The 11,724-nt window shown below is 45.2% G+C and overlaps 1 protein-coding gene across 1 annotated transcript in view; it reads right to left on the bottom strand.

Annotated features, from left to right (window-relative positions):
* Positions 1-3,498: 3,498 nt before the first annotated feature.
* Positions 3,499-11,724, bottom strand: part of MFHAS1 (malignant fibrous histiocytoma amplified sequence 1) — a 102,679-nt gene continuing 94,453 nt past the window's right edge. Inside the window, exon 3 of the mRNA XM_040417868.1 lies at positions 3,499-4,075. The gene's annotated coding sequence lies outside the window, so the exon portion shown is untranslated. The remainder of the gene's footprint in view (positions 4,076-11,724) is intronic.

The raw sequence follows: 11,724 nt of genomic DNA, 5'->3' as shown, positions 1-11,724 counted from the left end.
TGGAAATACCAATCTTCTCCTTCCCATGCGATAAGAATAGTGGATATGGAAAAGAGGTTTTTCACCATTATTGGAAGCACTTGTTCTTACCCTATGGCAAGCATAACAGTCCCCTCCCCCGCCTGCAGCCGACAGAGCTTTAGAAAATGAAATGCAGAACAATCTTCAGGTCAGCTACGGGGGGCAGGAGGGAGGGTAACTTTATCCCCGCAGCTCATGCTCAGACAGCACAGTGCTGCTGTCTGAGCCTGAGCTGTTAAAAAGGACATCCCTGCACCGGATGGGAGGACAAGGGGTCAGAAAGCCGGACTATCCCGCCTAAAACCCTACCTTTAAGCCCCTATTACACTGCGCGATATTTGGGACAATTCCTGGAAACAAGTCTTCATAGATACCCTTATTCCTGATATCTGGCAGTATAATCATATCGCTGATCAGTTGATAAACAAGGGATCGCTCGTTTGTCGGCTGATTTGCATATTTTATCAGGGTGAAGGATGTACAATTATCGTCAGCACATCTCACCATATAATCAGGAATGTGCTACCAATAATCAATATAACTAAATGAAGGAGGAATGACTGGTAGTGATTATTCCTCCCCATTCACTTGGCTTGTGTAATAGGCTGATGCAAATTAGTGCTGATCGACAATTTTTTATTTGCGGCTCCTTGAACTAAAGCAATGTGACAATGCGACCCCCAGACCAAAAAAGGTTGTGCACCCCTGCTCTAGACAATGCTTTGAGAGTTAGGCTACTTTCACACTGGCGTTTTGGCTTTCCATGTGCGAGATCCGTTCAGGGCTCTCGCAAGCGTCCAAAACGGATCAGTTTGCATTCTAGTGCATTCTGAATGGAAAAGGATCCACTCAGAATGCATCAGTTCAGTCTCCATTCCGCTTTGGAGACAGACACCAAAAAGCTGCTTGCTGCGTTTTGGTGTCCGTCTGACGAAACTGAGCCAAACAGATTCGTCCTGGCACACAATGTAAGTCAATGGGGACGGATCCGTTTTCACTGACACAATCTGGCACAATAGAAAACGGATCCGTCCCCCATTGACTTTCAATGGTGTTCAAGATGGATCCGTTTTGGCCGTTAAAGATAATACAAACAGATCGGTTCTGAACGGATGCATGTGGTTGTATTATCTGAACGGATGCATTTGTGCAGATCCAGGACGGATCCGCACCAAACGCGAGTGTGAAAGTAGCCTTAAATACATCAGCAGCAGCCGCCCAAATGTCACTAACAGTTGCTACTATGTATTAGTCTGGAATCTTACTCAGAAAGTATCCATTTCTCAGCTGAGAGAAGAACTAGCTATGTAAATGTTTGCAGGCTATGAATGTAAACAAAAATGTTCTCATTCATTGACAGCAAACAAGTATCTTAAAAATGGTGAGAAATTGAAACCTAAAGTATATTAGAAAGTTTGGGGAGTTTTATTTATACGGTGACTAAGCTCTATTTGTATAAAACGATAAAACCTCTTTAGATGTACGTCCGTTACACTTTACATCTCATACGGACACTTCAGAAGTTGCCCTTGTGAGGGTCTACAGTCGTGGCCAAAAGTTTTGAGAATTACATAAATATTGGAAATTGGAAAAGTTGCTGCTTAAGTTTTTATAATAGAAATTTGCATATACTCCAGAATGTTATGAAGAGTGATCAGATGAATTGCATAGTCCTTCTTTGCCATGAAAATTAACTTAATCCCCTAAAAAACTTTCCACTGCATTTCATTGCTGTCATTAAAAGACCTGCTGAGATCATTTCAGTAATCGTCTTGTTAACTCAGGTGAGAATGTTGACGAGCACAAGGCTGGAGATCATTATGTCAGGCTGATTGGGTTAAAATGGCAGACTTGACATTTTAAAAGGAGGGTGATGCTTGAAATCATTGTTCCTCCATTGTTAACCATGGTGACCTGCAAAGAAACGCGTGCAGCCATCATTGCGTTGCATAAAAATGGCTTCACAGGCAAGGATATTGTGGAAACTAAGATTGCACCTCAATCAACAATTTATAGGATCATCAAGAACTTCAAGGAAAGAGGTTCAATTCTTGTTAAGAAGGCTTCAGGGCGTCCAAGAAAGTCCAGCAAGCGCCAGGATCGTCTCCTAAAGAGGATTCAGCTGCGGGATCGGAGTGCCACCAGTGCAGAGCTTGCTCAGGAATGGCAGCAGGCAGGTGTGAGCGCATCTGCACGCACAGTGAGGCGAAGACTTTTGGAAGATGACCTGGTGTCAAGAAGGGCAGCAAAGAAGCCACTTTTCTCCAAAAAAAACATCAGGGACAGATTGATCTTCTGCAGAAAGTATGGTGAATGGACTGCTGAGGACTGGGGCAAAGTCATATTCTCCGATGAAGCCTCTTTCCGATTGTTTGGGGCATCTGGAAAAAGGCTTGTCCGGAGAAGAAAAGGTGAGCGCTACCATCAGTCCTGTGTCATGCCAACAGTAAAGCATCCTGAGACCATTCATGTGTGGGGTTGCTTCTCATCCAAGGGAGTGGGCTCACTCACAATTTTGCCCAAAAACACAGCCATGAATAAAGAATGGTACCAAAACACCCTCCAACAGCAACTTCTTCCAACAATCCAACAACATTTTGGGGAAGAACAATGCATTTTCCAGCACGATGGAGCACCGTGCCATAAGGCAAAAGTGATAACTAAGTGGCTCGGGGACCAAAACGTTGACATTTTGGGTCCATGGCCTGGAAACTCCCCAGATCTTAATCCCATTGAGAACTTGTGGTCAATCCTCAAGAGGCGGGTGAACAAACAAAAACGAACTAATTCTGACAAACTCCAAAAAGTGATTGTGAAAGAATGGGTTGCTATCAGTCAGGAATTGGCCCAGAAGTTGATTGAGAGCATGCCCAGTCGAATTGCAGAGGTCCTGAAAAAGAAGGGCCAACACTGCAAATACTGACTCTTTGCATAAATGTCATGTAATTGTCGATAAAAGCCTTTGAAACGTATGAAGTGCGTGTAATTATATTTCACTACATCACAGAAACAACTGAAACAAAGATCTAAAAGCAGTTTAGCAGCAAACTTTGTGAAAACTAATATTTGTGTCATTCTCAAAACTTTTGGCCACGACTGTACACTGAATGCCAAGGTGAAATTTTCGTCTTTTAGCTTTTTGGTCTTGGGTTAACAGGAAAAAATGTAGGGTCCTATTTATGGGCGCTGTCATCAGGAACGATGAAGACTACCAGTGCTGTGAAGAAGTATCACCTGTGTCCACGAAAAATGGATAAAATGTTTACCGTATGCATGCTGAACGCATTGAACACGTCATGTAAAGCACTTTAGGAAACTTTGACCTTGCTCAACTCCTAATTAGGTAAAAACTTCCAGTGCGTTTGAGTAAATTCTAGCCAAATGAACCCTTTCCCATTAGAGAAACCGGAGTTGAAATCAAAATGGCGGCCAAAACAGTTTCCAAAACAAAATAATATGGCCTCCCCCCAATTAATACAAATGACACCAGTTAAAAGGGTGCATCCAGTCTTTTGCTTGACTAATATACTGTATATATACATATTTGTACACCGGTCATTATACATTTGGTTGCTATAAACATTCCCTCACAACACAAAAAAAATGCACATTATTACCACAATCAGATTTTGAAAGATGTATAAATTTAATGTGCTTTTTCTTTTGTACAGTATATATAAAAAGAAAATGATAATATTTTGTTCAAGTCAAATACCAATGATCTTTAGTGGATTTTGACATTTGAAGAGCATATATTCACAATACGACAATGTGACATGTCATGGCTTATAAGTGCATGGCAAGCAAATCCCTGAGAAGCCATTAACATAGCCATCTGTTTAATTCCCACAACCTCTCATGTGATATATAACTGCTGAAAGATATCTATACAGTAAAGTAAGAACATAACCCAATACCAACAACAATCTTTATTGTCTATAAAAGTCCACGTCTCGGAGAAAAAAAAAAATCCACGTCGTGTCCAGGGTTGCAGAACATCCATTTCTGACCATAAACTGTATGCATCAATAAATTAATATATTCTTTATGTTTCCTGCAGAAAGACAAGATAAGTATTAAGAAAGAAAATAAAATACAAATCACATTGTTATTTTTCTTATAATAACACCAGTAAACGTATAAAAGTCTTATACCATGTGTGCCCCAAAAAAAGATCATGTCAAATAAAAAATGGAATGTTCAGCTGATAAAAAAACATGGAGCATAAGTTACACAGGTGATTTTTTTGTAATATTATAAAGAAATATTATGAGTAAGCATAAAGACCAGAGGGGGCACTACCATTCTTACACCTAGATATTGTCTCTAATGGCGAGCTGAGAATGTCATCTGTGTACCTAATTCCCGATCCTCTGACATTGTGCCTTAAAAGGGTATTCCCATCTTGCTACTTCATCCTCAATTGCTGCCAGCTAGCTGTTCACTTCCTGGTTTTCTGCAGCTAAGCCTGGGCGGGCTTAGGCAGCTAGAGTGAAGGCCGGCCACACCCCCTTAGGACATCACACTGAGAACTCAGTCCTTGTGTGCTAGTTCATGTGAAGAGTATGACTCATCACCAGTCTGGCAGCCTGCAGTGTCTGTGAGGCCCCTCCCCCCTGCTGCGGAATTAGATAGCCATGTGAAGTGAGCTCAGTGTACAGTGAGGCTAGGTCTACACGACGACATTTGTCGCGCGACATTTTGTAGCACCAATGTTGCGCGACAATTTTTTATAATGGTAGTCTATGGTGTCGCAGTGCAACATGCGACATGCTGCGACTGCGACAGTCGCAAAAAATCCATTCAAGATGGACTTTTCTGCGACTGTCGCAGTCGCAGCATGTCGCATGTTGCAGTGCAACACCATAGACTACCATTATAAAAATTGTTGCGCGACATTGGTGCAACAAAATGTCGCGCAACAAATGTTGCAGTGTAGTTCTGCCCTATCTGTCGCGCGACAATAATCTCATCGTGTAGACCTAGCCTGACACCTGGCTGTTCTGCACAGTTTTACACATAAAATCTCAGTCTGATCTTTTACAAACCCATTCTGTGCATCAAAAACTATAATTCCATATTATACATTAGCTCAAAAGCTTGACCAACCCCCACCCACCAGCACTGATGCAGATTTGTTTCCATTACAGCTGTACTCCAGTTGTGCATAAACCTTACACTATGTATCTTTATAGATGCATATACAGCTCAGCTATATGTGTCTTCTCCAGTCCCCTAACATCACTTTGGCTGAATGGCTTCCTATACAGCCCTGCTACATCTTTATTCTACTCCCCCACTAGCACTGTGTCTGAAAAGCTTCATATACAGCTCTGCTACATCTGTCTGTTTATCTCTTCAACCAGCCCTGTGTCAGAATAGCCGCATATTCAGCTCTGCTACATCTGTTTCTCTCTTCCACCAGCATTGATGCTGACCCGCCACATATACAGCTCTGCTACATTTGTCTATTCCCTTCTCCATTAGAACTGTGTCTGAACATCAGCGTATTCAGCTCTGCTACATATGCCTCAAACAGCCCCATAGTGCCTCAAACACCCCTATTGTGCCTCCATCAGCCCCATTGTGCCTCCATCAGCCCCCATTGTGCCTCCATCAGCCCCCATTGTGCCTACATCTGCCCCCATTAGCCCCCATTGTGCCTCCATCAGCCCCCATTGTGCCTACATCTGCCCCCATTGTGCCTCCATTAGCCTCCATTGTGCCTACATCTGCCCCATTGTGCCTCCATTAGCCCCCATTGTGCCTCCATCAGCCCCCATTGTGCCTCCATCAGCCCCAATTGTGCCTCCATCTGCCCCCATTGTGCCTCCATCAGCCCCCAAGTGCCTACATATACTTACATGCGCTGTGGCCCGACGCTCCTTCTTCTTGTAACTCACCAGTCTGTGCTGCACATTTCTTATGCTTTATAGCAATGCGCCGCACAGACCTGTGACGAGTTACAAGAAGAAGGAGCGCTGGGCGGCCACAGCGCATGTAAGTATATTGCTGCAGAGTAACTGACCATGGCAGCCAGGACTTCAGTAGCGTCCTGGCTGCCATGTTAACCGATCGGAGCCCCAGCATTACACTGCTGGGACTCCGATCGGAAATGCCGCTGCAACCAATGATGGGGGGGAGGGGGAGGGCGCACCATGGCAGCCAGGACTTCAGTAGCGTCCTGGCTGCCATGGTAACCGATCGAAGCCCCAGCATTACACTACCGGGACTCCGATCGGAACTGCCGCTGCCACCAATGATTTGGGGGGGGCGTCGCCACTCGCCACATGAATTTGGCGATCCCTACGCCACTGACACTTAGCCTGGTCAGGCTCCTGCCTTTAGCTGGAGCCTGATCAGGCTTAGATATACCATGGCAAGCCGGATGCCTGTGAAGGCGTCCGGTTGCCATGGTAACCATCGGGGCTGACACAGCAGCACAGTGCCCGATGGTGGGTTCCGCTCGGCCATCCTGAAATCGAAAGAGCAGCGCAGCCCCGATCTCCTCACCATACACTGAGGAGATCCTGGCTGCGCTGATGAACGAACTCTGAAAGACCGGACAGCTCCCCTCCTCCTCCTTCTACACTATTCTCCAATGCGCCGATCTATAATTATTTGTGCCGGGTTTAGAATGGAGCCGCGTATGTGCGGCTCTGTTTCAGACGCGGCACAAAGGAATATAGATTTGCGCATGCGCGGCCGCCCGGAGCCGTGCTCGTTCGCGCTTGCGATGGAGGTGGCCACTGGATGCCGGAGTTCTTCTGCGCAAGCGCGGCCCATGGATGCGACCGGCGAGCGGTGGCCGTATCCATGGGCAGCAAAGATAAACAATTGATTTGGAGGATTCGATTTTACAAAGAACAGTACGTTTTTTTTATATATTTAGAAATGTATTGGATTTCATGCACTGTGCCTGGTTGTCCAGCAGGTGGCCGTGTATCTGGCAGATTACCTTTAGAAAGAATGGAACTTACCATTCCATTCTCCCCCTTTTGGGCAGAAGTTTGGCTAGTCCTGCTTCTTACCAAGAAGCACCATGCATCATCTGGCGGGTAGCCCTATACCTATGGAGCTTTGAACTGTGGTATTGTCCTACCTTACCCCTGGAGTGCTTATCAGCTAGGTAGGTTTGGGGTGATTATCCTTTATGCCCCTCCATGAGCCTCTTCACAATTTATCCTTTTGTGACCCTGAGCCCTCGTTAATCCCAGATTTGTACTTTGCATCTAGTCGGCTGACTTCACCAATTGTGCCGCCGAGTGACCGTATGTAATTTGCCATGTGGCAACCATTTATTTATTAATTTGGGTCTGTTGTCGCGATATATGTATATATCTGTCAACGCATTTATTCACGCATTTATCATCGGTCTGGGCCTGCTATAGTTATTGTCACGGGCTTCCAGTCCTCACTATACCTACCCTGTATCACCCCCTGATGATCCCACTGCTGTGGGTGAAACGCGTCGGGTTTGTAGGTCATCTTTTGTTATTTGTGTTTATACACTGCTCAAAAAAATAAAGGGAACACAAGAATAACACATCCTAGATCTGAGTTAATTAAGTATTCTTCTGAAATACTTTGTTCTTTACATAGTTGAATGTGCTGACAACAAAATCACACAAAAATAAAAAAATGGAAATCAAATTTTTCAACCCATGGAGGTCTGGATTTGGAGTCACCCTCAAAATTAAAGTGGAAAAACACACTACAGGCTGATCCAACTTTAATGTAATGTCCTTAAAACAAGTCAAAATGAGGCTCAGTAGTGTGTGTGGCCTCCACGTGCCTGTATGACCTCCCTACAACGCCTGTGCATGCTCCTGATGAGGTGGCGGACGGTCTCCTGAGGGATCTCCTCCCAGACCTGGACTAAAGCATCTGCCAACTCCTGGACAGTCTGTGGTGCAACGTGACGTTGGTGGATAGAGCGAGACATGATGTCCCAGATGTGCTCAATTGGATTCAGGTCTGGGGAACGGGCGGGCCAGTCCATAGCATCAATGCCTTTGTCTTGCAGGAACTGCTGACACACTCCAGCCACATGAGGTCTAGCATTGTCTTGCATTAGGAGGAACCCAGGGCCAACCGCACCAGCATATGGTCTCACAAGGGGTCTGAGGATCTCATCTCGGTACCTAATGGCAGTCAGGCTACCTCTGGCGAGCACATGGAGGGCTGTGCAGCCCTCCAAAGAAATGCCACCCCACACCATTACTGACCCAATGCCAAACCGGTCATGCTGGAGGATGTTGCAGGCAGCAGAACGTTCTCCACGGCGTCTCCAGACTCTGTCACGTCTGTCACATGTGCTCAGTGTGAACCTGCTTTCATCTGTGAAGAGCACAGGGCGCCAGTGGCGAATTTGCCAATCTTGGTGTTCTCTGACAAATGCCAAACGTCCTGCACGGTGTTGGGCTGTAAGCACAACCCCCACCTGTGGACGTCGGGCCCTCATATCACCCTCATGGAGTCTGTTACTGACCATTTGAGCAGAGATATGCACATTTGTGGCCTGCTGGAGGTCATTTTGCAGGGCTCTGGCAGTGCTCCTCCTGTTCCTCCTTGCACAAAGGCGGAGGTAGCGGTCCTGCTGCTGGGTTGTTGCCCTCCTCCACGTCTCCTGATGTACTGGCCTGTCTCCTGGTAGCGCCTCCATGCTCTGGACACTACGCTGACAGACACAGCAAACCTTCTTGCCACAGCTCGCATTGATGTGCCATCCTGGATAAGCTGCACTACCTGAGCCACTTGTGTGGGTTGTAGACTCCGTCTCATGCTACCACTAGAGTGAAAGCACCGCCAGCATTCAAAAGTGACCAAAACATCAGCCAGGAAGCATAGGAACTGAGAAGTGGTCTGTGGTGACCACCTGCAGAACCACTCCTTTATTGGGGGTGTCTTGCTAATTGCCTATAATTTCCACCTGTTGTCTATCCCATTTGCACAACAGCATGTGAAATTGATTGTCACTCAGTGTTGCTTCCTAAGTGGACAGTTTGATTTCACAGAAGTGTGATTGACTTGGAGTTACATTGTGTTGTTTAAGTGTTCCCTTTATTTTTTTGAGCAGTGTATGTGCGTGTGTCTGTTTGTGTTTTTTATCCTCTAGGTGGACCCTGTACCTCCTGGCGATTGGTCACGAGGGCATTATACAGTGGACACCTTTCATTCTTTTTGGCGTTGTCCTCGTCATCCGCTAGGGTACCACTTGATACCTATCTCTCTCCACTTGTCACTTTACCAGGGACAGTTAGGAGGTTGAGATGGACAGTTAGGAGGTCGAGATTAGGTACGTGGACAGGGCGTCCCCACCACCAGGAGACGTCCCTGGGCAGAGGACCAGCTTAGGGTATCAGTACTAGGGATTTAATTCCCCACCACTTACCCAGTGCATCTGACTGTATCCTGGCCTCTCCCCTCGGATTGTTTATGTAGAGTTTTGTTTATGTTTATGTCTATATTTCTCATTAAATTTAGTCATCCTATGATTTAACAGGGTACCTTTGCTGGACTTAATGCTTACCAAGGGAAGGGTTGCAGGAAGCTGTATAGAGAGTTAGGGGTTGCAGGAACCTGTATAGAGAGTTGCGTTTTAGAGTCCAAAGGGACCAGATATGGTGCATTGGGGGTAGCATTCCCCCCTTCTGCAGCAGGAGTCTTCCAGGGGAAGCAACTTGCAAAGCACCCCGACTCCTTGCAGTTCATAGACGGAGTATTGAGAGGGGGTCAACAGCCAAAGACACTCTACTCAATGGTACCAGAGTCTACAGAAAGTCCAGTAACTAAACTGAAGCCAGAGAATACCACAGCAGCAGAGAGATAAAGAAAAGTATTCAAGTTTACCCTTAGCTTGCTGGAGCCAAGAGAAAGATCAAGTACTGCTTGGATAACACAAGTCTATTGCAAGTTTATTCAAGTAAAAACCTTTAAACTTCACCAAGTCCGGACTCTGGCTCCCCCGCCCCGCTCCTAGTTCCCGCACAACTGCTGCTTCTCCCCGTGTCACCCACGATACTAGGGAGGCTCGTCCCCATCACCGCCTGCCATTGGCTGCTTCCCCCCCCCCCCCCCCCCCCGACACCAGATGTTTTCATCCACGCACTGGGAGAAGCAGGATCTCTCACATGAGAGCCTGACTCTAGTTCTAACGGCCTGCATCGGCAGAACCCCCAATCGGGGCCGTTTAATCCCTTAGATGCACCCTAATCCCTTAAAATCACTACACAGAGACCTGGCTGAGGAGAAAATGACCACTGATTGTGTACAGCGCTGTGCTTTGCAGGGCTGTGGAGTCGGTAGATAAATGTTCCGACTCCGACTCCTCAGTTTTATGTACTTCCGACTCCGACTCCCCGACTCCGACGTATTAATATGCGAATGTATTTTATGCATTCCTTGAGGGAAAGAAACGCAACCTACCACAGGACTACTGGCTGGGAAGCCAACAGTCTACTGTATTGCACAGTTTAAGCAAAAGACAAACACAAGTTCTTCTAAGCTCTTCTAGCAGAGAGGTAGTTGGGCTGCTGCTTTCTCCTTTGTGTGCTTATCTGCTGCTGAAGATGGGGCAGTGGGAGGATCCAGGACGGGGCATTTATTCTAAAACATGATTTTCCTAGGAGAATCCCATAGTCATGTTTAAAGTTTAACCACTTCCCATCTGGGCCCTTTGCCCCCTTCCTGACCAGGCCAAATTTTGCAAAACTGACATATCTCACTTTATGTGGTAATAACTTTGGAACGCCTTTATTTATCCAAGTCATTCAGAGATTGTTTTCTCGTGACACATTGTACTTCATGATAGTCATAAATTTGAGTCAAAATATTTCACCTTTATTTATGAAAAAATCCCAAATTTACCCAAAAATTTGAAAAATTCGCAATTTTCTAAATTTCTATTTCTCTGCTTTTAAAACAGAAAGTGATACCTCATAAAATATTTATTATTTAACATTCCCCATATGTCTACTTTATGTTGGCATCATTTTGGAAATGTCATTTTATTTTTTTAGGACGTTAGAAGGCTTAGAAGTTTAGAAGCAATTCTTCAAATTTTTAAGAAAATTGCCAAAACCCACTTTATAAGGACCAGTTCAGGTCTGAAGTCACTTTGTGGGGCTTACATAGTGGATACCCCCATAAATGACCCCATTGTAGAAACTACACCCCTCAAGGTATTCAAAACCGATTTTACAAACTTTGTTAACCCTTTAGGCGTTCCACAAGAATTAAAGGAAAATGGAGATCAAATTTTTAAATTTCACTTTTTTGGCAGATTTTCCATTTTAATCAATTTTTTTCTTTAACACATCGATGGTTAACAGCCAAACAAAACTCAATATTTATTACCCAGATTCTGCGGTTTACAGAAACACCCCACATGTGGTCGTAAACTGCTGTATGGGCACACGGCAGGGCGCAGAAGGAAAGGAACTCCACATGGTTTTTAGATGCCATGTCCCATTTGAAGCCCCCTGATGCACCCTTACAGTAGAAACTCCCAAGAAGTGACCCCATTTTGGAAACTAGGGGATAAGGTGTCAGTTTTATTAGTACTATTTTTGGGTACATATGATTTTTTGATCATTCATTATAACACTTTATGGGGCAAGGTGACCAAAAAATTGGTTGTTTTAGCACAGTTTCAATTTATTTATTTTTACAGCGTTCACCTGAGGGGTTTAGTCAAGTGAC

This window comes from Bufo bufo, chromosome 2, assembly GCF_905171765.1.
Source record: "Bufo bufo chromosome 2, aBufBuf1.1, whole genome shotgun sequence".
NCBI lineage: Eukaryota > Metazoa > Chordata > Amphibia > Anura > Bufonidae > Bufo > Bufo bufo.
The sequence above is the reverse complement of the archived record's forward strand: the minus strand, read 5'-3'. Positions and strand labels throughout refer to the sequence as shown.